The 24,087-nt window shown below is 51.8% G+C and overlaps 2 pseudogenes; both read left to right on the top strand.

The window, feature by feature from the left end:
* Positions 1–9,015: 9,015 nt before the first annotated feature.
* LOC142768019 (small subunit ribosomal RNA) lies at positions 9,016–10,825 on the top strand (annotated as a pseudogene).
* A 1,716-nt stretch (positions 10,826–12,541) lies between these two features.
* On the top strand, positions 12,542–12,702 carry LOC142767957 (5.8S ribosomal RNA; annotated as a pseudogene).
* Positions 12,703–24,087: the final 11,385 nt, after the last annotated feature.

Here is a 24,087-nt window from a genome sequence, read left to right as displayed (position 1 = left end):
CGCCCGACGTGGTGCGTCGGGTGCATATTCTTAGGAAGCGGCGGAACAATTAGGCGGTCGCGAACCGAGGCAGGAACATCCGCTTTTTCTCCCTGCTGAGTGTGGTACCGGATGCCAAGTGACTCGAGGATGTGTCGACCCGTCTTAGACCCCGACAAGCGTTCGTTTTGCGAAACGACATGGGCCTCAATTAACTCGTCGAGTGAGTTGTGCAGTCCAAGTTCTAGGAACTTTTCAGTGCTCGCATTCAGTGGAACTCCAATTGCTCTCTTGAAAGCCTTTCGTATTATACATTCGATCTTGTTTTTTTCTGAGCCTAGCAATTTGAGGTAGGGGGCAACGTATGTTATACGGCTTATTGCGTACGCCTGCACTGGTAATAAGAAAAAGAAATAATTACATTGAAGGTGAAGGAAAACATTACGTTTAAGGAAGCATGGCGAAGAGTCGCTCCATTCTATGGAGCTACATACGCCGATGTGGCGCGTCAGGGGGCACCGCCGCACCAGCCCTCGCCACCCCTTCGGACCGCGCATACCGAGCCGGCGGTTGTGGCACCTCCTCCAAGGTGGCTGTAGCCCAGGCTACACCGCCTACTCTCAAACAGAGACCGGAGACTCTAGAGTCCTCGGGTCTCAAGGCCTCACCTCACCAGGCGAGGCCCGAAATTCGAACTAACAGCTCGCACGTGCGGGCATCCATTGCCTCCGAGGAGGCAATGGATACGTCGGTACCCTTGGTGCCGAAAGAGCGGCGTGGCTCTTTGGAGCACACCAAGAAAACAAAAAGGCAGATAACAGGGCCTCGTGACGGCCCTGTTAAGTGAACTCAAACTCCCCGTCTAAACAGCCACTCGCTTTTCGTACACACAGCATTATTTTACATTCATCATGAACACTCAAATTATACAATGAAACGTCAAGGGCCTTCTCAGAAACCTTGACGACATCCAAGAACTCTCACACGAACACTCACCAAAAGTGCTGCGTGTACAAGAAACACACCTTAATTCAAAACACACAAATTTTCTTTGTAAATACGTTATTTTTCGAAAGGACCGTGATGATGCCATGACATCATCTGGAGGTGTTGCCATCATAGTGAATCAAGGAATTGCATGCACACACTTACAACTCCAAACATCCCTTGAGGCAGTGGCTGTTCGAGCAGTTCTTTTTGATAAACCGATCACAATCTGCACTACTTACATTCCTAGCTATCAGCTGCAAAAACATGATTTACACTCTTTAATTGATGAACTTCCGGAACCTTATGTTCTCTTTGGAGACTTTAATGCGCATAGTAGGCTATGGGGTGACTCTCGGTATGACGCGCGAGGTCGACTGATCGAACAGTTCCTTCTCTCGTCGAGCGCGTGTCTCCTAAATCAAAAATAACCAACCTATTATAATCTCGCCAATAACACCTACTCCTCCATAGACCTAAGCATAGTATCTCCATCCCTTGTGTCTCTACTCCAGTGGAAAGTCGTCAGTAATCTGTACGGGAGTGACAACTTCCCCGTAGTTTTGAGCACAAATACATCAACTGAGTGTCCACCACGTGTTCCCAAGTGGCTCATAAACAGAGCCGACTGGGAACAGTTTTGTACCATCGCTCGTCTAGGTTGGAATGACATATGTACTTTGAACATTGATGTTGCTGTCAACTTCTTCACAGCGTTTTTGATTGATGCTCCAACTAAATGCATCCCACAAACAAATGGACACCCTGGAAAACGGCGTGTGCCATGGTGGAACTCTGAATGCCGAAACGCGCGCAAACAGCAAAACAGAGCCTGGAGGCTGCTTCGGAACTCACCGACAGCCGAAAATCTTGACACCTTCAAGAAAATAAGGTCTCAAGCTAGGAGAACGCGTCGGCAGGCCAGAAGAGAAAGCTGGCAGAAGTTTTTGTCAGGGATCAATTCATACACACAAGAGGCCAAAGTCTGGAACATGGTCGGTAGGATAGCAGAAAACAAGTACACACACTTCCACTCGTAAACACTCAAGGTGATACCTTGGAAGATCAGGCAAACTTCCTCGGGGCACATTTTGAACGGGTATCCACCTCGTCCCACTATACTGACACTTTCCAAAAATACAGAACAAGAATAGAAAAGCAGAAACTCGAACACAAATCCACTAGATACGAGGCATATAACCAAGCTTTCAGTCTAGCGGAGAACCGAACATCCCTAAACTCCTGCAGTACTTCTGCCCCAGGTTCTGACCGTGTGGTGTATGAAATGTTAAAAAACCTACCAGCCGAAACACGAAAAACCCTACTTTGTTTGTACACTGCTATCTGGTTTTCTGGCACTATCCCTACCTCCTGGAAACAGGCTATTATTATTCCCATTTTGAAAGAGGGCAAGGACCCCTCTTTAGCTTCAAGTTATAGGCCTATTGCACTTAAAAGCTGCTTGTGCAAAGTATTCGAAAAAATGATAAACTGCCGACTTGTACATATTCTTGAAACAAACAATTTGCTCGACCCATTTCAGTGCGGGTTTCGAGAAAGTAGATCCACCACAGACCACCTTGTTCGTATCGAGGCACAGATTAGAGACGCCTTCGTCCATAAACAATATTTTCTCTCTGTGTTCCTCGATATCGAAAAGGCATATGATACAACATGGCGTTTCGGAATTCTAAGAGACCTGTCCCACCTTGGTGTGCGCGGAAGAATGTTTCATATAATCGAAAGTTACCTGTCAAACCGGACATTCCGTGTCCGTGTGGGCACGGTTCTTTCCCGTACATTTGTCCAGGAAACAGGCGTGCCACAAGGTGGTGTACTTAGCTGCACACTTTTTCTCAAAAAAATGAATTCCTTGCGCTTCACCATCCCTCGCAATATGTTTTATTCTACATATATCGGTGACGTCCAGCTTGGCTTTAGGCCTTGCAATCTGGCAATGTGTGAGCGGCAGGTTCAGTTATGTTTAAACAAGGTCTCCAAATGGGCAGAGGAAAACGGATTCCGACTGAACCCACAAAAAAGCACGTGTGTCTTGTTCTCTCGAAAGAGAGGCATGCACTTAGAACCCGACATTGAACTGAACGGTCAACGTTTGTCTGTTAATGCGGAGCATAAATTCTTAGGATTAATATTAGACAACAAGTTGACCTCTGTACCGCACATCAAGTATTTAAAAACAAAATGCTTAAAAGCCATGAATGTTTTAAAAGTGTTGTCACGTACTACGTGGGGTAGTGATAGGCAATGCCTCATGAACCTCTATAGAAGCCTCATTCGCACCCGCTTAGAGTATGGGGCCATTGTCTATCAGTCTGCTACTCAAAGTGCCTTGAAGACGCTGGACCCCGTGCACCATTTGGGCATCCGCCTTTTTACGGGTGCTTTCCGCACCAGCCCCGTAGAAACCCTTTATGTCGAGTCAAATGAGTGGTCGCTTCATCTGCAGAGAACTTACATGTCATTTGTTTATTTCCTTAAGGTGAAAAGAGACAAGAAGCACCCCTCATTCTCTACAATTAATGATTTGTCGAGCTCAACTCTGTTTCAAAACAGGCCTTCGATGAGGCAGCCCTTCTCATTTCGCCTGAAAAGTCTAGCTGAGGAAACTGGAGTCACACTTGAACACAGTTTAATGGCTCCTGTAGCATATCCGACACCGTGGCAATGGCAGACTATAGACTGCGATGTGTCCTTTCTTGAAGTTACAAAACATGTGCCTATTGCCCATATCCGAACATACTTCCTGGAACTTTAACACAAATACACACGTCCTGTGCCTCCAAGTCCAACTTCTCTGTGTCCTATGCTGTTGTCGGCCCATCCTTTTCGGATGCTGGCCCTCTACATCCAGGCACAAGTATCTTCACAGCGGAAGCTTACGCGATACTTGTGGCAGCTAAACACATCAAACAATTACAAATACAAAAAGCCGTAATTTATACAGACTTCCTCATTGTGGTAACGGCTCTGCACAGTCTTAAAAAACAAAAAAAAACCCGGTCCTTGTCTCACTTTACTCCATTTTATGCACACTCTACACACTCAACCAACATGTAGTGTGCTGGGTGCCATGGCACTGAGAGATTCAAGGCAACGTGAGGGCGGATCAGCTCGCTGCATCCGTCCAAAAAAGCACTGCCACTACACCCATATCAATCCCGGCCCTTGATCTTAAGCCGTCTCTCAAACGAAACCTCAGGGTATACTGGCAGAGCAAGTGGGATACACACACAAAACAAACTACACATTATTAAGCCACACCTTGGTCATTTCCTGCCAGTATCAAATGGCGTCATGCAGAGGTAATACTAACGGGACTCTGGATAGGACACACATACACGACACACACATATCTTTTGTCCGGTGGCGATCCACCACTGTGTGACAGATGTGGGGAAGAATTAACAGTCCTTCACATGCTAATTCAGTGCAAACACTTAGAATCTCTAAGAAAACAGCATTTTCCGTTACCCTACCGACAACATATGCCTTTGCACCCTGCAATCTTCGTCAGTAGTGAACCGTTTTTTAGTTATAAATCATTGTTAGCGTTTTTAAAAAAAATTCATAATTTTCACATCATATACCCGGGCATTCTGTAGCACGACCTCTCCAGAGAGGTTTTTGCTGCGGTGGCCACACAACAAAGCACTTGCCTCACGGCCCTTGGACGCAAGGGTACAAACGCGTGAGGCACTTGTGCTAATGCCATACATGCCCGCCATCGTTTTTATTATCACCAACTTTTGTCATCTATTCGCTTCACACACACCTTTCATGGCATGGTCATGATTTTATTACTTGTATGTTTTTACCCGCCTTACCGCGAGGAATTTTATGGCCTTTATACAGCCGCTAATCACAATCATTGTCCACATTCCTTATCCCATGAACTGGCGCTCTTTGGCCATCAAATGGCCCTTGCGCCAAAAACACCATATATCATCATTACAAAAACATTTGTTTGCCGTTTTCTGCGCCGTGATTGGCAGCACTCCGGCGAAGCGAAACGGGGCCGATTCACGCACGATATCGGCGTCTTTCGCCGTGCTCGCCGGCGACCGTCGCACGAGTACGGCAAAACGCGTCTGCCTGGGTGGGGTGTTCGACGCCGACGCAAAAGTGGGAACCGCCGCTCGGATGATCGCCGTTTTTGGCAGAGTGACTGTTGGCACTCCGGCGAAGCGAAAGAGCGTGAATGCGCCCACGAAAGTGGCGTATTTGGACGTGCTTGCTGGTGACCGCCGCAGAGGTACGATAAACCGATGGATGGATGGATGGATGGATGGATGGATGGATGGATGTGGCTGTACTTTTTAGATCGGGCGGCGGCTAACGCCACCTAGCCGTAATACTTAGTGATCTAACCATTACATTTATCTTTTTTTTCCTTTAAATAATGAAGCTGAGGATTCGTACTTTGCGGTGAAGGGTTTAATTTTCACTCGTGCTTTGACTTTAGCCACCAATCAGATAACCTCCTTCTAGTTAAGTCTACCCGCTTAAAGTCTATTTTGCCCTAGCCGTGCCTAAACCCCAGTGCTTTGAAAAACTCTGCGCCATCATTCTGAACTATAGAGTGAAGCCCTTCACATAACATTATCAAGTGTTCGGCAGTTTCTTCTTCCTCTTCACACGCACTGCGTACTGTGTCTACCCCTTCGTATTTGGTCCGATATGTCTTGGTTCGCAGTACTCCCGTTCTGGCCTCAAACAGTAGAGAACTACCCCGAGTATTGTCGTAGACCTTTTCCTTGGCAATTTCCTGCTGAAAAGTTCGATAGATCTCTAGTGCGGACTTCTTAATCATGCCCATTCTCTACATGTCAGTCTCCGTTTCCTTCACTTTCTTCTTAACCGAAAGTTCTTTTTGGTTTGGCCACCTGCTGTTTTCTAAGTATTTACCAGTCAACTACCTGGTTCGCTTCCTCCGTTTTGTATCGACATTCTTCATGTACAAGTAGCTGAAAACCTTCCTAGCCCAACGCTCCTCCCCCATTTCTCTCAATCGCTTCTCAAATTTTATCTTGCTGCTAGCTTCCCTGCCCTCAAATGATGTCCATCCCATATCTCCTTGTACTCCCTGATTTGGTGTATTCCCGTGAGCTCCTAAAGCAAGCCTACCTATTCCACGTTGCTTATTTTCTAATCTTGCTTGAACTTTTGACCTCATGCACAAGACGGCATTGCCGAACGTCAACCCAGGAACCATGACCCCTTTCCATATTCCTCTCACAACATCATACCTATTGTAATTCCACAGTGCCCCATTTTTCATGACTGCTGCATTCCTGTTACCTTTAGTCGTCACGTATATTTCGTGTTCCCTCAGATACTCGGTCCCATTGCTTATCCGTACGCCCAGATATTTGTATTTATCTGTTATCTCTAGCGTGACCTTCTCTATTCTAAGCTCACTACCTTCGTTGTCATTGAAAATCATGACTGCTGATTTTTCCTTACTGAATCTAAAATCAAACCTATCTCCCTCATTACCGCAGATGTCCATCAATCTCTGCAAATCTTCCTTGTTGTTGGCCATTAGCACTATATCATCTGCGTACATTAATGCTGGTAGTGCCTGATCAATGAGTTTTCCTTGTTTGACTAGAGAGGTTGAAGCCCAGCCCACTTCCCTCTAATTTGGCCTCCAATCCTTGTAGGTACATCATGAATAATAAGGATGACAGGGGACACCACTGTCCAAGCCCCCGTTTTACCTCTGCAGGCTTGGATACCTGTTTTTCCCACTTTATAACTACCTTACTACCTTTATAGATATTCTTTAAAAGATTAGTGACTACATGTTCCACGCCTAGTGTGTCCAGTATTCTCCACAATTCCTCTTGAACCACGCTATCGTACGCTCCCTTGATATCCAAAAATGCTAGCCACAGGGGCCTGTGTTCCTTTTCTGCTATTTCGATGCACTGCGTCAGTGAGAACAGATTATCTTCCAACCTCCTGTGTTTCCGAAACCCATTCTGCAGTTCCCCCAGCACCCCCTCATCCTCTATCCATGCCTGCAGTCTTTCCTTTATAATCTGCATCGCCAGCCTGTAGACCACTGATGTCACTGTTATAGGACGGCGGTCTGGGTGCTTATCGCTGCTATTATAGGGCTACCCCGGCAGACGCAGAAAAAAATTTTTTCGACATTTTTTTTTGCTGGTCAACTCGCAGCACTCGGGTGACCCAGGTCGCAATGGGAGGCGCGCTTGAAATCGGCGTTGCTAGACGCGATCGCGGCCGCTAGTCGCACGAGCTCGGCAACCGCGTCTGCCGGGGCGGAGTTCGGGATGCCGACGGCTAAGCGGGAAGCGCCGCTCCGATTTTCGTCTTCTTCGAGGGGGTTAGTGGCGGAACTCTGGCTAAGCCAAGAAGCGCGAAATCGCGCGCGATTGCGGCGTCCTTCGACGTGTCAGCCGGCGACGAGCACACGAGTACGGAAGACCGCGTCAGCCGGGGCGGAGTACGGGACGCCGACGCGTGGTCGGAACCGCTGCTCACATTTTCGCCGTTTCCGACGGGACGTCCGTCGGCGCTGCGGGAAGCCAAAGAGTGCGGAGTCGCGAGGGAGTGCGGCGTCTTTCGACGTGTCTGCCAACGACCGTCGCACGAGTACGGCAACTGTGTCTGCCCGGGGCGGGTGTGAGGTCGCAAACAAAATAGCGGCAACTGCTGCTCAGATCGTCGCCAATCTCTGCGGGGCGAGGGGCGGCGCTCGGGGAAGCCGACGAGTGTGCATCGGCGCGCGACAGCGGTGTCTCGCAAAGTGTTTCCTTGCGACGACCGCTCGAGTACGGCAACCGCGTCAGCCGGGGTGGGCGGACTCCGGAGATCTGGGTGCTTATTGCTGCTATATTAGGGCTGCCCCGGCAGACACGAAAAAAAAATGGGGACATGGCGTGCGTCACCGTGCGGCTTCCCAGCGTTGCCGAAGTCGCCGAGCCCTTCGACAGAGCCGAACGGTGGACAGGGAACGTTGGTCGGCTGTTCTAACCTGTCGGTGCAACGCCGAGACGTCGTTAAGGAAAACCGCGTCGTCGGCCCTTACGACGCAGTCAGGTCGTCGTACGTTTGGCGTACAGCGTGTCTGCGGCGAGTAGCGGGCACTTCGTTCACGACTTCGGTCTTTCGCAGCCGACGTGAACTTGCGGAAAGTCGTGGTGCCTCACGTCTTCGGCAAAAACCGCGGCGGAATTTTCCCGTGCGTGCGCGCACGACCTTGGTGCTGTGCCGCCAGCGTAGTGTTGCACGAACTCGGGGCCTACCCAAGGTGCGGTACGTTTGCGGCTGTATCCTGGGTGGGAATTTCGCGAGTAGGGTCGCAAACTCTACGACCTCGGCAGGTGTGAGGGCGACGTAGACTTGTGGCACGCTCAACATGCCACACATTTTGGGGCACACCCGCGGTGAAATTTTCACGAGTACGGTGGTATTAGTGCCCAAGGCGGTCTGGGTACTTATCGCTGCTATTATGTGGGGGTTCTCGTGAGTGGCGTACGCGAAAGCGACCGGGTGTCTGATATGCGGCGGGCTTCGGCCTCGTCAAGCGTGTCCTCGGGTCTGCTCCAGGAGAATCCATGGCAGTCGTCTGCAGCCTCATCCGCTTGATGCGTTAGGGGCTGGTCGTCGGACGGTGCTGTTTTACCACGATATCGAGGTGTGTTCCGTGTCGTCCTTGGGCGATTCAGTTGCGAAAGCGCCGAAGACACGGGCGTGACCCGTCGTCTGGCTGCTTTGCCGTCTCGGCTCTGTTGCTAGTTCCGGCCGGTCCACCGACAGTGCCGCGGGCTTGGGCAACCCGCACGGCGCGACCGAGACGATGCAACGAAAAAGCGAGCATGAACGTGGTTCTTGCCGCACGGCTCCCACTCGTCCTTCGGGAAGGTTGTGCCGTAGCGAGCTCGAACGCCGTCATCTCGGAGTGCGAATAAGCGTGTTGGGGCGCCTGAAGGTGGCCTCCGCCGCACAGAGACTGCGTCCGGCCCGCCGAAGGCGAGGACGGACGCGCAGTCGAACGGTTACCTGGTTGATCCTGCCAGTAATCATATGCTTGTCTCAAAGATTAAGCCATGCCTGTCTAAGTACATGCCGAAATAAGGCGAAACCGCGAATGGCTCATTAACTCAGTTAGGATTCCTTAGATCGTTTCTTTCTACTTGGATAACTGTGGCAATTCTAGAGCTAATACATGCAGTGCGTCTGGAGCCCTTTGGGTAACGGGTGCTTTTATTAGACCAAGATCGATCGGGTTTCGGCCCGTATTGTGTGGTGACTCTGGATAACTTTGTGCTGATCGCATGGCCACGAGCTGGCGACGTTTCTTTCAAGTGTCTGCCTTATCAACTATTGATGGTAGGTTACTTGCTTACCATGGTTGTTACGGGTAACGGAGAATCAGGGTTCGATTCTGAAGAGGGAGCCTGTGAAACGGCTACCACATCCAAGGAAGGCAGCAGGCGCGCAAATTACCCACTCCCGGCACGGGGAGGTAGTGACGAAAAATAACAATACGGGACTCTTTTGAGGCCCCGTAATTGAAATGAGTACACTCTAAATCCTTTAACGAGGATCAATTGGAGAGCAAGTCTGGTGCCAGCAGCCGCGGTAATTCCAGCTCCAATAGCGTATACTAAAGCTGCTGCAGTTAAAAAGCTTGTAGTTGGATCTCAGTTCCAGACGAGTAGTGCATCTACCCGATGCGACGGCTCGGACTGAACATCATGCCGGTTCTTTCTTGGTGCACTTCATTGTGTGCCTCGATATGGCCGGTGCTTTTACTTTGAAAAAATTAGAGTGCTCAACGCAGGCGAGTCGCCTGAATAAACTTGCATGGAATAATAGAACAAGACCTCGTTTCTGTTCTGTTGGTTTTCGGAATACGAGGTAATGATTAAGAGGGACGGACGGGGGCATTCGTATTGCGGCGCTAGAGGTAAAATTCCTGGACCATCGCAAGACGAACTACTGCGAAAGGATTTGCCAAGAATGTTTTCATTGATCAAAAACGAAAGTCAGAGGTTCGAAGGCGATCAGATACCGCCCTAGTTCTGACCATAAACGATGCCAACCAGCGATCCACCTGAGTTACTCAAATGACTCGGCGGGCAGCTTCCGGGAAACCAAAGTATTTGGGTTGCGGGGGAAGTATGGTTGCAAAGCTGAAAAGGAATTGACGGAAGGGCACTACCAGGAGTGGAGCCTGCGGCTTAATTTGACTCAACACGGGATAACTTACCCGGCCGGGACACTGGGAAGATTGACAGATTGAGAGCTCTTTCTTGATTCGGTGGATGGTGGTGCATAGCCATTCTTAGTTGGTGGAGCGATTTGTCTGGTTAATTCCGATAACGAACGAGACTCTAGCCTATTAAATAGGTGCGGGGTTCCCAGCACCTTACAACCTTCTTAGAGGGACAAGCGGCTCCTAGCCGCACGAAACAGAGCAATAACAGGTCTCTGATGCCCTTAGATGTCCGGAGCCGCACGCGCGCTACACTGAAGGAAGCAGCGTGTCTTTGTCCCGGTCTGAAAAGACTGGCTAACCCGTGGAACTTCTTTCGTTATTGAAATAGGGGCTTGCAATTGTTCTCCTTGAACGAGGAATTCCCAGTAAGCGCGAGTCATAAGCTCGCGTTGATTACATCCCTGCCCTTTGTACACACCGCCCGTCGCTACTACCGATTGAATGATTTAGTGAGGTCTTCGGACCGATGTCCGGCGCGGCCTTTCGGTTGCGCCGGTCTGTTGGAAAGATGACCAAACTTGATCATTTAGAGGAAGTAAAAGTCGTAACAAGGTTTCCGTAGGTGAACCTGCGGAAGGATTAATAACGGATTGTGAAGGGTGAGCGCCTCAGCTGCGTCTGCGCCTGACAGTTTCTGCCGCTGACCCCGTTTGGACGCCGGGTCGGCTTTTCCCCACGGGGCTGCCTGAATGTGGAGCGGCACCCCGTGACAAATTGTTGCGCCCAGCGGACGCGAACACCGCGACCTTGGACCGTCGGCCAAGTGGCAGATGCGGGTACAAACGGCGCAATGCACTCATAGGTCGGCTTTCGACCCGCCATTGCACCGTGGCTTGAAGCGCTCGAAATCCGCGACCCGACCGTTGCGGGACCGCCTAGTACTGTAAAAAAGAGCGGCGGAGCACAAACGGCGAGTCGTGGTTACGTCGGTAGAAGGCGAGGCTGCGCGTTCCCGAAACGCCAGCCGAGTGCCCTCCCGACCGTTCGAGCGTGCAAGAAGAAGACCCGACAATCGCGCGGCGACTGCCAAGTACGAGAAGAACGGCACAAGCGTCGGCGGTCGGTTAAGGAACTGGCGATGTGACGGGTCCGCTGTGCACCAGTGCATACCGTCCCGCCGTACGCGGCAAGCGCCTCCGCGCCCTCGGGTGACGGAGGCTGCCGGTCGGTTCTTGCAGGCGAGGGATCTCGCTGGCGCCGGTTCGCGTTGATGCGCGGCCTGTCATGGCACGGCGATGCGACGGCCGAGGTGCGCAGTACTCGATGGAGGAACCGCACGCTCTGATGACCGTCCCGCCCTGCGTGGCATATGCGTACCGACCGTAATGGCTGCAGCAGCGCCGGCCGGCTTTTGAATTCGCCACACGAAACACGGTGCGAGATCGCGGTTAAGAGAGCGTCGACGTTGCCAGGCGTTTTGCTTGCTGCCGAGGGAAAGGCGGCACGGCCACGTCGCGCTCGTCGCGATTAGCGGGTCTGCGCGCTTTGGGAAGGTGCCGCAACGACTTGCCGAAAGAGGAAGCACGGAAGAACGAGGGACTTGGACGTCCCGACAGTTGAACGCACTTGCGGCCAGGCCCTTGCTGGCTTCGTTATTCCGCCTCGAGTAGGCTCGTACGCGGCTCCGGCGCCGAAAGTGGTCCTTGGCACCGACTTTGGTGGACGTGGGAAGTGTTGCGCAAGTACGGCGCGCCTGGCTCCATCTGTTGGCTGAAGTAGGCAGCCGGATCGGCATTTTGGTGTGTGGTGGCAAACCGTGGATGCGAAAGAAGCTTGTGCAATTTCGTGGAACAAAAAGCGGGGGTCCCCCTTTTTTTGCGGAGGAGACCGACCCGCCCGGGGTAGTCCGCGAATACGCCACGGTAAGAACGGGAGAGGCTTGTCGATGGGACCGTGCATCCCGCGCTCCACGGAGCCGGGAGCCGGCCGCCCGAGGAAGTGTGTAGCCGTCGAGGCCCGCATCTGCGTGCACTTTTATCCAAACGGGTGTACCACAGGCATTTGCTGGTTAGGCGGGCCAATGAGAGCGAGCACACAACGATACCTATGGGTCCGGCTTGGCAAACCGGCTTCGACGCCTCCCGAGTACTTATATATAGGTGGCCACGAAAGCACTCGCAAGTAGCGGAAGCGAAACGCCGTCCGAAACACACCGTTTGCTCGATTTGTGGCAGCCGAACGGGTGCGGCAGAGTTTTGGAGTCCAAGCGTGCACTGGAAAGCGCCCTTCTTGGCCACTGTTTGGCCGAGTGCCTAAATTTTTTGGTTTTGACTGTACGGAATTGAACGAACACTTTTTCACGACTTTAAGCGGTGGATCACTCGGTTCTCGGGTCGATGAAGAACGCAGCCAGCTGCGAGACTTGGTGTGAATTGCAGGACAGCAGGACACACTGAGCACTGATTCTTTGAGCGCACATTGCGGCCTTGGGTCTTCCCTTGGCTTCGTCTGTCTGAGGGTCGGATCACATATGAAGAGAGACTTCGGCGCACAAGGGAACGTGAGCCGTCGACTCGTTTTGACCGCGTCGGCAACACGGACAGCACGCTGAACGCTGCACAGCGAGCGCCAACACCGGCGACTCAAGGGCGAGACGGTGGCGACCGTCGTGCCGGAGCCCGACCGAAATGGGGGGGGGGGGGGACCGACTGCATTGAGGATGTGGCACCTCGTTGAGACCGCCGCAGGACGTCGAATCGGAAGGAAGCCTGCAGGGAAAGTGCGGTCGAGGTTGCGTACTCCTCTCTGCGACCGGGCGCGTAAAAGCTACGAGAGCCACGGACGCGCAACTTTAACGCACGGTGAACACGAGGGGCGAAAGCCGGCCAGCAAAGCTTCTCCAGCCGTGCGCGAAGTGCGCGAGATCGCAGCCTTACGTTGCGCTTGTTGCCCTCCAAGTAAGCAGGGTTTCCCGTAGACCGGGCGCTCGAACACGCTGCGGGGCCGTGCCTCCTCCGGGCTTTGACGCGTGAACAGGGAACGTTCGCGCGCAAAGCGCAAGGAGGTGAGGAGGCTGCACCCGACGTTTGCGGTTTGCTGCGAACGCGGTTGATGCGGGGAGCACGGCGCGGCGACTTGCCGCGAAGCGGAAAAATTCTCCCGCACGAGTTGGCGAAACGTTGCCGAAGCTTAAGACATTCTCGTCGTAGTCCGCCGTCGGTCTAAGTGCTTCGCAGTTCCCGTCCCGTTCAAAAAACTGGGCCACTCCAGTTGGGGCGGGGGCGACGTTACACGAGACGATGCCTCTCGCCAGGCTGCGTGGCTGCCCTTGCGGCGGCAACTGGCCTCGGCGGTGTTTGGGCTTTCGACACGGTCATTTGTCACGCAACTGCTCGGACGACGCACGCGCGCAGCGGAATGCCGCTTGCCAGCCTTGTGAAGATATGGCCCTGTACAGGGTTGCGGGCGCACATTGTAGGGCGTCGTACTCGGTTTGCGATGGGTTTACGAACGTGTCCCGTCACTTCCACGTCACACCGGTTGTGCGCCGCACGCATGCAGCGGGGAAGCCGATTGCCAGCCTTGTGAAGTGGCCCTGTACAGGGTTGCGGGCGCACCTAATAGGGCGAGCGCACGCGGTCGTGCAGGAAGTTGTTGGAAGCGAATGTATCCGCTGTCGACCTCAGATCAGGCGAGACAACCCGCTGAATTTAAGCATATCACTAAGCGGAGGAAAAGAAACCAACAGGGATTCCCCGAGTAGCTGCGAGCGTACCGGGACCGAGCCCAGCACCAAATCCCCCGTCCTTGCAGGCGGTCGGGAAATGTGGTGTATGGGAGGCGATGTTTTCGGGTGTTTGCGACGGTGCAAGTCCCCCTGACAGGGGCTTGTCCCAGAGTGGGTGCCAGGCCCGTCTCCGCCGTTGCGCGCCCGGGATGGAGCCTCCCGTGAGTCGGGTTGCTTGAGAGTGCAGCCCTAAGTGGGTGGTAAACTCCATCTAAGGCTAAATACGACCGAGAGACCGATTGTTCACAAGTACCGTGAGAGAAAGTTGAAAAGAACTTTGAAGAGAGAGTTCAAGAGTACGTGAAACCGCTTAGAGTAAAACGGGTGGGCCCTCGAAGCTCGAAAGCGGTGGGATTCAGTCTCTGGACGATCGCGGAGCCGGCGGCGTCAGGTAAACGGTCCCCTTCGGGGGAATTTTCCAGCTCCTGGCACGCAGACGCGGTGTCTGGGGTGCGCACTTTCCACCGCCGGTAGGACGCCGCGACGGACACGGGTCAAAAGGGACAAGCACGACTTTGAGTCCGGCAGTGGAGGTGACCTGCCCGTCTTTTCGGAGACGGCACGCGGGAGTTATACCTCGCCGTGCACGAAAAGTTTGTCACCCCGTCCAGGCCCCATGGGCTTCTCCCGGCTGTCGGGAGGCCCGAACGATGACGCCCTCCGAAAACTGAGCGGAGAACCCACTGGGCAAGCTTGTCGTCTCCTGCTGTCCGGGTCGGTCCCGCGGCGGCGGGTTGGCCGGCGACAAGCCTCTGCAAGCGGGGCTATTTACCCGCGGAGGCGCTATCGTGGTTTGCGGCGAGTAGGTCGGTAACCCACCCGACCCGTCTTGAAACACGGACCAAGGAGTCTAACATGTGCGCGAGTCAGTGGGTTTCCCGAAACCCAACGGCGCAATGAAACGTGAAGGCCCCTAGCGGGATACGTTGCGATCCCGGACCGCACAGGGGTCCGATAAAGGGCGCAGCAACGGCCCGTCCCAGGCGCTCACCCGTCGCCGGGGTGGAGCGAGAGCGCACACGTTGGCACCCGAAAGGTGTTGAACTATGTCGGGCAGGACGAGGCCAGAGGAAACTCTAGTGGAGGTCCGAAGCGATTCTGACGTGCAAATCGATCGTCCGATCCGGGTATAGAGGCAAAAGACCAATCGAAACATCTAGTAGCTGGTTCCCTCCGAAGTTTCCCTCAGGATAGCTGGCGCTCGATGGGAGAGCAGTCACACTTGGTAAAGCGAATGATTAGAGGCATTGGGGTCGAAACGTCCTCAACCTATTCTCAAACTTTCAATGGGTGTACGGGAGGCCTCCTGGGTTGAGGCCTCCCGCTGCGATGAGAGTGCCAAGTGGGCCACCTTTGGTAAGCAGAACTGGCGCCGTGGGATGAACCAAACGCCGGGGTAAGGCGCCCGAGTCGGGACGCTCATGAGAACCCATGAAGGGTGTTGGTTGCTTAAGACAGCAGGACGGTGGCCATGGAAGTCGGAATCCGCTAAGGAGTGTGTAACAACTCACCTGCCGAAGCAACTAGCCCTGAAAATGGATGGCGCTCTAGCGTCGCGCCTATCCCCGGCCGTCGCTGGCAGAAAAGCACGAAATGTGGGGGTGCTAAGCCACGACGAGTAGGAAAGCCGCAGCGGTGTGCGTTGAAGGTGTCGGGCGTGAGCCCGCCTGGAGCCGCTGCTGGTGCAGATCTTGGTGGTAGTAGCAAATACTCAAGTAAGAACCTTGAGGACTGAAGTAGAGAAGGGTTCCAGGTGAACAGCAGTTGAACATGGGTCTGTCGGTCCTTAGGGAAAGGAGAAATCCTTTCAGAAGCGGGCGCGTTTTTGCAGCTCAGTCTGTGATATGGAGACGCCCCGCTGCAACCAAAAGGGAATCGGGTTAACAGTCCCGAACCCGGCTACGGAGATCGGCTCTTCGGAGCCCAGTGCGGCTACGCAAACCAGCTCGGAGACGCCGATGGGAGCCCCGGGAAGAGTTTTCTTTTCTCTGTAAGGAGATCGAGTCCCTGTAATGGGTTCACCCCGAGATAGAGACGGTTGCTCCATAGAGCAGGGCGGTTCTTGCGCAGCCCGGTGCGCTCCTGTCGGCCCTTGAAAATCCGAGTGAGGGAGTGTGATTTTTGTGCCGGACCGTACCCACATCCGCAGCAGGTCTCCAAGGTGAACAGCCTCTAGTCGAATGACCAATGTAGCGAAGGGAAGTCGGCAAAACGGATCCGTAACTTTGGGAAAAGGATTGGCTCTGAGGGCTGAGCCGGTCGGGCTGAGGTCCAGAAGCAGGAACAGCACTGCACCGGGACTTGGCGAGGCTCGCCGCCGTAAAAAGCAGTGCGGCCGAGCCCGGACCAGCGTCGGGACCTTCCTGTGGAAAGCCACAGCTGTGCATTTTCCGTGGGCTTCGCGCCTGAGGTTCTTGCTTCGGCCGGCAGAAAACAGCCAACTCAGAACTGGCACGGACCGGGGGAATCCGACTGTCTAACTAAAACAAAGCATTGCGAGGGCCGTTGATGGGTGCTGACGCAATGTGATTTCGGCCCAGTGCTCTAAAGGTCAAAATGAAGAAATTCAGTAAAGTGCGGGTAAACGGTGAGAATAACTATGACACTCTTGTCGTGGCTCTCTTTGGGGGAGAAGTCCTATCGCCACCTGCCCGTGGTTCCCCCTGCCACTTTCTGTGTTTGTAAGTGATTGGCTTTATACTCACTGCAGCTATCGGGAAGTGCAACGGCGAAGGCACCCAGGATCGTTTGGCTGTGAAGCTGGTCCGCAATCACTTGGCCTATTGTAAAAAATGTTCAAGAAAGCAGCTGCCAACAGGCAGTCGCACCAAGTGCAAGGCCTCACCGGGTGTTTACCCGCTCTATGCGTGTACAGGCGTAGCCCCTTGTGCCTCCTGTTATGCGCGCTGATTTTGTATGCGATGTCTGCGACAAAGCCTTTGCCACTGAGCGTGGACTTAGTGTCCACCAAACCCGTCAAGGTCATAGGAAGAGAGGATGCAAGACCGTTAAGGTCACTGCCAAAACCAAGAGGAAGAAGGAAAAGGAGACTAACCAGGTAGGAGGATGTGGAGGCCCGCCAGAGATGCAGCCTCATGATGACCAAAGGCTCCAAACTGCTCCCGAGTTTGACTGCATCGACGATTTGTTAAAGGAAACTGCTCAGGCACGTGGATTTGAAGGCAGCCGGGAAGAGCATAAGAAGAAAGATCCCTCGGAAGTCCAGACCCAGGTGGTATACCCTCCAGCCCCAGCTCCTGGAGTTTTGGAGACGGCAGTGGCGCACTCACATGCTGACCATGCTCCTCAAGGGTCAGTCTTGGATGGAGGAGCGGGCACCTCCGTGGCGCCAGCTCCCCCTGGGCGGAACGTGGCGGTAGTGTGCGGGCCTGCCGGCGGCAACAGAGGGGTGTCAGTCTGGCGTAGTACGGTGGCACGGCCCAAGAACTGGCGGCCTCTCCCGCCTGGTCTTATATCGGACTCTGATTCTGATAATGAGGAGGTAGTACCTGCGTCCTGCGTGGAGGCCACAGGGGATAACCCCCAAGCATCAAATGAAGTTAGTCGTTCTTCTTATACCACCTCAGTTGGAGGGCGCAGTGCTGGCACACAGTCAAATCAATCTTCTTCTCAGGCGAAGCCAACTCACCATGTGTGCCCTGAATGCAACAGAGCATTTAGCACTAGATTGGGCTAAGTCAACACAGAAGGCGGGCACATATGGCAGAGTACAACGCTGATTTTGATGTTCAGCGTGTAAAACCAAGATGGCACAACGAGGAGGAATATCTCATGGCTGTGTACGAAGTACAGCTGCGGCAGGAAAAGGTATACAACCTCAACCGACGACTACACCAAAAATTCCCGTCTCGAACGTTTGACGCTATCAAGTCCCACTGCAGAGATGCAAATTACCGAAATCTTGTGGAGGATCTACTCAGAAACCGAAACCGGGACTCGGCTGAAGGAGGCAATGGGAATCAAGACGAGCAGACTATCAACGTGGATGCGCAAGATGCCAGTCCTGCGAACCAGAGGGCAGAGACATGTGATGAAATCAGGAAGCTCACGCTCAAACCTCCACCGAAGTCTTACCAGGCATGTCGTCTTTGGGAAACAGCGAAACGCTTCTTAACCGGTGAGAACGTTGCTGTTGAATTCAATGCATATCTACGAGAATGCTTCTCTTCTGACGAAGTCCACCAGAGTATTCGTACTCCGAATAACTCTGGCGAAGAGAGTGGACGGAAGAAAAAGAAGAAGGAATATGCAAGGGTTCAGAACTGGTATGACACCGGTGTATCACAAGTTGAAGACTCGGACAGCTTCTTGGAGGAGTGGAGGGGTGCAATGGAGGCACCCGTCCATAGAACGAATTTTTCCATGGAACTCAGACCTCGCGGTTTCAAGCCCTTTGATCCACGCAGTGTTGTCACTGCCGCAGATATCAAGTATGCTTTACCACCTCGTAATAGCGCTTCCGGTCCCGATGGTTTTTCGGCAAAGCGGCTCCATACAGTTCCAATGGTGGTCCTGAGGGTACTCATAAATCTCATCATGCTGCAACGCCGTTTGCCCTTGGTTCTAGGCAATGCCAGAACGATTTTTATCCCTAAAGTACCCGGAGCATCGACGGCGAACCTACATAGACCTATCACGGTCTCTCAGGTCCTCACTCGAGTGTTGCATAAAATTTATACGAGGCGCCTGATGACCGAGATCCAGCTGGATCTTCGCGAAAGAGCCTTTATTCCAGCAGATGGCTGTGCGGAAAATGTTCTGCTTCTACAAACAATTATGGATGAGGCAAGGCACAGCCTAGTGCCTCTCGCAATGGTGTCTGTTGACGTCGCCAAAGCCTTCGACAATGTGACGCACCAAGCCATTGTCTATAGCCTTAGATGTAAAGGTGTGGCAGAGGAGTTTTGTGACTATATCGGCGACTAATATTCGAGGGCAACAACAGTTCTTGGAATGAATGGGAAGACGCTTTTGGTGCATCCTACAAGAGGAGTGAGGCAGGGTGACCCATTGTCACCCTTGCTCTTCAACCTGGTTTTAGACAAGTTTCTTCAAAACCAGAACCAAGCGATTTCCTTTCGCAGCGGAGGTGTTTCTTCGTCGGCCATGGCCTTCGCCGACGACATAATTCTAACAGCAGTGACCCCAGGTGGACTGCAAGCCCAATTAGAAAATCTCCATCAATACCTGGAAGAGCGAGGGCTTGATGTTAACGCAAGCAAATGTCCATCGTTAACCATCATCCCCAGCGGCAGAAATAAAAAGGCGAAAATAGTAACGGATCATAGTTGCACCATCGGGGGACAGCCCATAGAAGCTACCTCATGTACAACTACTTGGACATACCTAGGCATTAAATTCCGAGGCACGGAAGCATCGAATGACTCGGTGCGCAAAGATTTGGCGACGCTGCTCAATCGCCTTGCGAAAGCTCCGCTGAAGCCGCAGCAAAGGCTAGTGGCTCTTAGATTCTATCTGATACCGAGACTAGTACACATGCTTGTTCTGGATCCTGTTTCGGCAAAGATGTTGCTCAAGCTAGACAGGTCGATTCGAGCCGCGGTAAGGCACTGGCTTAACCTTCCGCATGATGTGCCATTAGGCTTTCTATATGCCCCGGTCCCTGTGGGAGGTCTTGGCATTCTTTGTTTGCGCACCACAATTCCCAGAATGCGCATAAAGCGACTCAACGGCCTACTACATTCTTCGCACTATCCCTGTGCGGCAGCTGCAACAACAGTAACAATGATTAAGGCGTCACGGCAGGCAGAGAGCCTTGCCTATTTCCGAGGCGAGGTGTTGCAAAGCTCGAAGTCATCGGCAAAATATTGGACGAAACAGCTTCATCGGAGTTTCGACGGGATGCCCCTCCGGCATTGTACAAACGCCGTCGGCTCAACGGCATGGCTGGGGGAAGGTACGACATTTCTATCGGGAAGAGAATTTATCAAGCTCGTCAAGTTCCACATCTCGGCAATGCCATCCTTAACAAGACTGAAGCGAGGCCAGAATGTTCCCGTGACGTGCCGGGCGGGGTGTGATGCGAGAGAATCTCTGGGTCACATCTTGAAGATGTGTCATAGAACGCACCACCAAAGGATAGAGAGGCACGACGGGATAGTTCGTTACCTGGCCTCCCGACTCAAGGAAAAGGGATGGAGGGTGCTTCAAGAGCCCCACTACAGGACATCACAGGGAACAAAGATCCCCGATTTGGTCATCCATCGGGACCAACAAAGTGTCGTGCTGGATGTTCAGGTGGTGGGAACCCGGGTCGCCCTCTCAGATGCATACGAGATGAAAGGAAATAAATACCTCTTCCCGGAGCTTACTAAGCAAGTTAACCCCCACTCTTCTCCGATTGTGGCTGCTGTGACGATGTCCTACCGCGGCACATGGGCCGAAGAATCTGTTAACATTCTGACTGATGTTGGTCTTGGCCGCAACGACTTGAAAATGCTGTTCATAAGATTCATGCAGGGTGGCCTGAGGGCTTTCAGCCTACACCAAAAATCAATGGCGGTACGACCCCACCGACAGTAGAGTTACAAACGGTCTGGTCTTTATCGCTAGCTGCGATACCCGTCGGTCGGTAAATAACGATCGGCGGATATGGGTTCCTCTGCCCTTTCAGAGTGATTCTCTAACAATTATCTGAGGGCTGCCTACTCTCTGAGTGGGTGCCCAATGATGATGTTAAAAAAAATAGCCAAATGCCTCGTCATTTATTAGTGACGCGCATGAATGGATTAACGAGATTACCACTGTCCGTATCTACTCATTTCATTAAAACAACTTTTCAAAAGGAGCTACAAACGCCACCGAAAAATAGCTAACACCTTCTTTTAGAACACAACAGTCCGGTTTTTTCGTGTAAAAATAATTTTGATAGCTTAAGGTAACCGGAAGATACAGAGTTAGAAAGAATTTAACGAGAACGGCTAATAAACGTGTGGCGCCCGCGTCTTCCTCGCCCTCGCTCAGAGGAGGAAGGTGGCTCACTGCTCGGAAGAAAGGTACGCCCGTCAGATCAGTCTTGAACCACGTGTTTTTTTTTCTCCCTTACGATCGCTTATAACTTTGGTGATGACCTACCGGGAAACTTCTAACTCACGCAGTGCAAAGTCCTAGTTGTAGACCTGTGGCAGCTAAAGTTTCTTCAGGACAGGAGTAATAGTACCGAAACTATTTTGTGACCAAAATTAAGCCTAACCACTAAAAAGATTAATTTGGTAACATCACCTCACAAACGAAGTTAAATTTTGTCCGCTTAATATATTAATAAACAGCACCCCATAGGCTAACCGGACGCCCAACACCGTGCTCTCTAGGCCCTTAATTAAGGGGGTAATAAGCGTAAATCTCATTTCATTAAAACAGTTTTAAAGCAATATTCACAAACGTGACTGATACACTGCTCAAATCTACTTTTAGAATACAACAGTCCGGTTCTTTTCGTGAAATACTTACTTCGATAGATTCAGGCAACTAAGAGTTAAGGAGTTAGAAAGAAATCAACGAAGAACGTAAATAAACTTCGGCGCCCGCGTCTTCCCTTGCCCTTGCTCGGAGCGGCAACGTCCTGCAGTCGGGGAGAAGGCCCATAGGCACGCCCATAGGAACAAAACTTTTACCTTTTTTTTATTTTCTCGGCTGGGTCATTACAGCCAGTCAGAGTTGCGAACGAGGGAAAGATAGAGTAAGCACAGAATGGGGAAGAATTCAAAAGATAAGAAGACTACCAAGGCGAAAAGCGGCAAGGGAACAGGGGACAAATCTCAGGACTTCTTGAAGGGTGACCGGGTGGCCGCACCTAAGCGCACTGAGGTGGAAACGGAGACGGAGTCGTCTGAGGACGACTCGGGCGAATCCTGGGATACAGTCTGCGACAAAAGGTCACTGAGGCAGGAGCGCCGAGCACGAAAGGCGGGCAAACACATTGCCTCGCAGGAATCCCAGGCAAAAGACGATTCCAGTGCAGAGAAAGACAACAGCACTGGAAAAGCCTCGGCCGCCCTATCTCACGGAGCTGACAAAAAAGAGAAGTCATATGAGCGGGAGTTTCCGACAATAGTTTCATCTGACACTGAAACGCCGGGTGACGAAGGGATAAGCAAGGCATCACCCTTGGCGAAATTGATGAAAGCGGACAAGAAACTGTACAAGGCTGTCTCAGTAATTGCAGCTGAGACGGCCGAAAACGAGATAGCCGCGGCACAGCTGGATCACATAATTGATGAGATCTAGAAAATGAAATCTCTGATTTTGGAGGCTACACACGAGGTTGCGGGCCTTCAGGGAGAGCTGCGAGTGGTCCGAGAGACAATGCGGAGGGGTCAGGGTCCCACCAAAACTATGGCAGATGTGTTACGCAGCTCTGCCCAGGGAGAGATTATTGGGCAACTTGGCTCACCCAAACAAAGAGAGGCCATAGAGGTGAGTCAAGCACACACGGAGCAGACGAGCTATCAAAATTGATAGCGCATAACATCGACCCTTGCTCCCTCGGACTGAGAGATGTTGAAATGCGACCAGTTAGGGGCGGGGTGGTGATTTCGTCCACCTTAAAAGAGGCAATCGCCTTGCTCCAGAAGAAACTGGAAAGTAATGAAGCCACTGGGAAAGCGATTGAGGTGACGCAGGGAAGAAAGCGGCTACCACAAATAAAAGTAGTCGGAATTAGTGAGGAATTATCACACGAAGAAATTAAGGCGTGCATGATAACCCAAAATAATCTGCGATGCACTCCAGATGATTTTGTTCTCACCAAGACATGGAAGGGAATGGGGGGAATGACCAAGTGCTTCGACATCACCCGGCGAGCCAGCGAAGCGTTGAAGGGGCGGGCGGTCACACCTCAACATCAAGTGGACCCGCTGGCGCTTCTTCGACAACACATTCATTCCACGCTGCAAAAACTGCGCTCAGGCCGGGCACGTCGAGAAGTTGTGCAAGGGGCAGTCAAGGTGCACTGACTGCGGAGGGGCACATCATCTCAAGCAGTGTGGGAACACACAGAAGAACTGCTGTGCCTGTGAATGCGAACACCCCCTTGCGAGCAGATACCACTCGTTCTTGAGCCTGGACTGCCCGGTGTTTAAAGAGGCAAAGGCAAGACGGAGCAGAGAAATATTAGCCCATCTATAAGGTATAAAGGCCTAACTGAAATACAAACTAGAGAAGAAAGGTCCAAAAACCGATAACTAAGAGAAAGGAAAAAAGGGGAAAGGAGAAAACAAACAACATGAACGGTAGCAATCACTGAGCATACTTCAAATAAACCTAGGTCGCTCATTCCAAGCAACAAAGAACATTAACATCACTCACTTAGATCATAAACAAGACATCTGTTTTTTTACAAGAACCATACTTCCTAAAAAAACAAAGTAACAAGTTTCCCATTAACAACTCGAATTATACAGGGCAGCGAAAATCCAAAAACTGCAACAATATTACATAATGAAAACATCGAAATATTTCCCATGAGAATAACACAAACAATGATAATTGTTAAGCTAACCTGGAACAACGTAGAGTTAATAACAATAAACTGTTACTTCCCACCACAGATAGATACACTATCTCTTTTACTAGAAATTGAACAATTCTTAAGCCAAATACATCCAGGAGAAAATGTACTCCTGGTAGGTGGTTTTTATTCTAAAAACACACTATGGGGAGAAGACGTAACGGACAAGAGAGGTTTAGAATTAGCAGAATTTGTAAACCGCCACGACCTTAATGTGATCAACGATCCCCAGGCACAGCCAACTTTTCAGACAAAAAATGGAAGGAGTTGGATAGATCTCACTATTTGTTCCACGCTATTGCTCAGGCAAATGAGAACTTGGGAGGTGATGGACGAGGAAAGCGGCAGCGATCACCGGTACATCAAAGTGAAATTTTTTGAGATCACCAGCACAAAAGAGAAACGTCTTACAAAATGGGCGAAAAAAAGGTATTGGATGCACTATGTCGAGACTTATGGATCAAGGATACGGCACAAAGAAAAATAGAAAACAAGAACCAACTAGAAATTATAGTGACCCAGTTTTACAAAAAAGTAGAAGACTTGAAAAAGAAATTTGCAAAGAATGTG

This window comes from Rhipicephalus microplus, chromosome 7 (genome assembly GCF_043290135.1).
Source record: "Rhipicephalus microplus isolate Deutch F79 chromosome 7, USDA_Rmic, whole genome shotgun sequence".
Classification (NCBI taxonomy): domain Eukaryota; kingdom Metazoa; phylum Arthropoda; class Arachnida; order Ixodida; family Ixodidae; genus Rhipicephalus; species Rhipicephalus microplus.
Note: the sequence above shows the minus strand (reverse complement) of the source record. Positions and strands in the feature narration are given on the sequence as shown.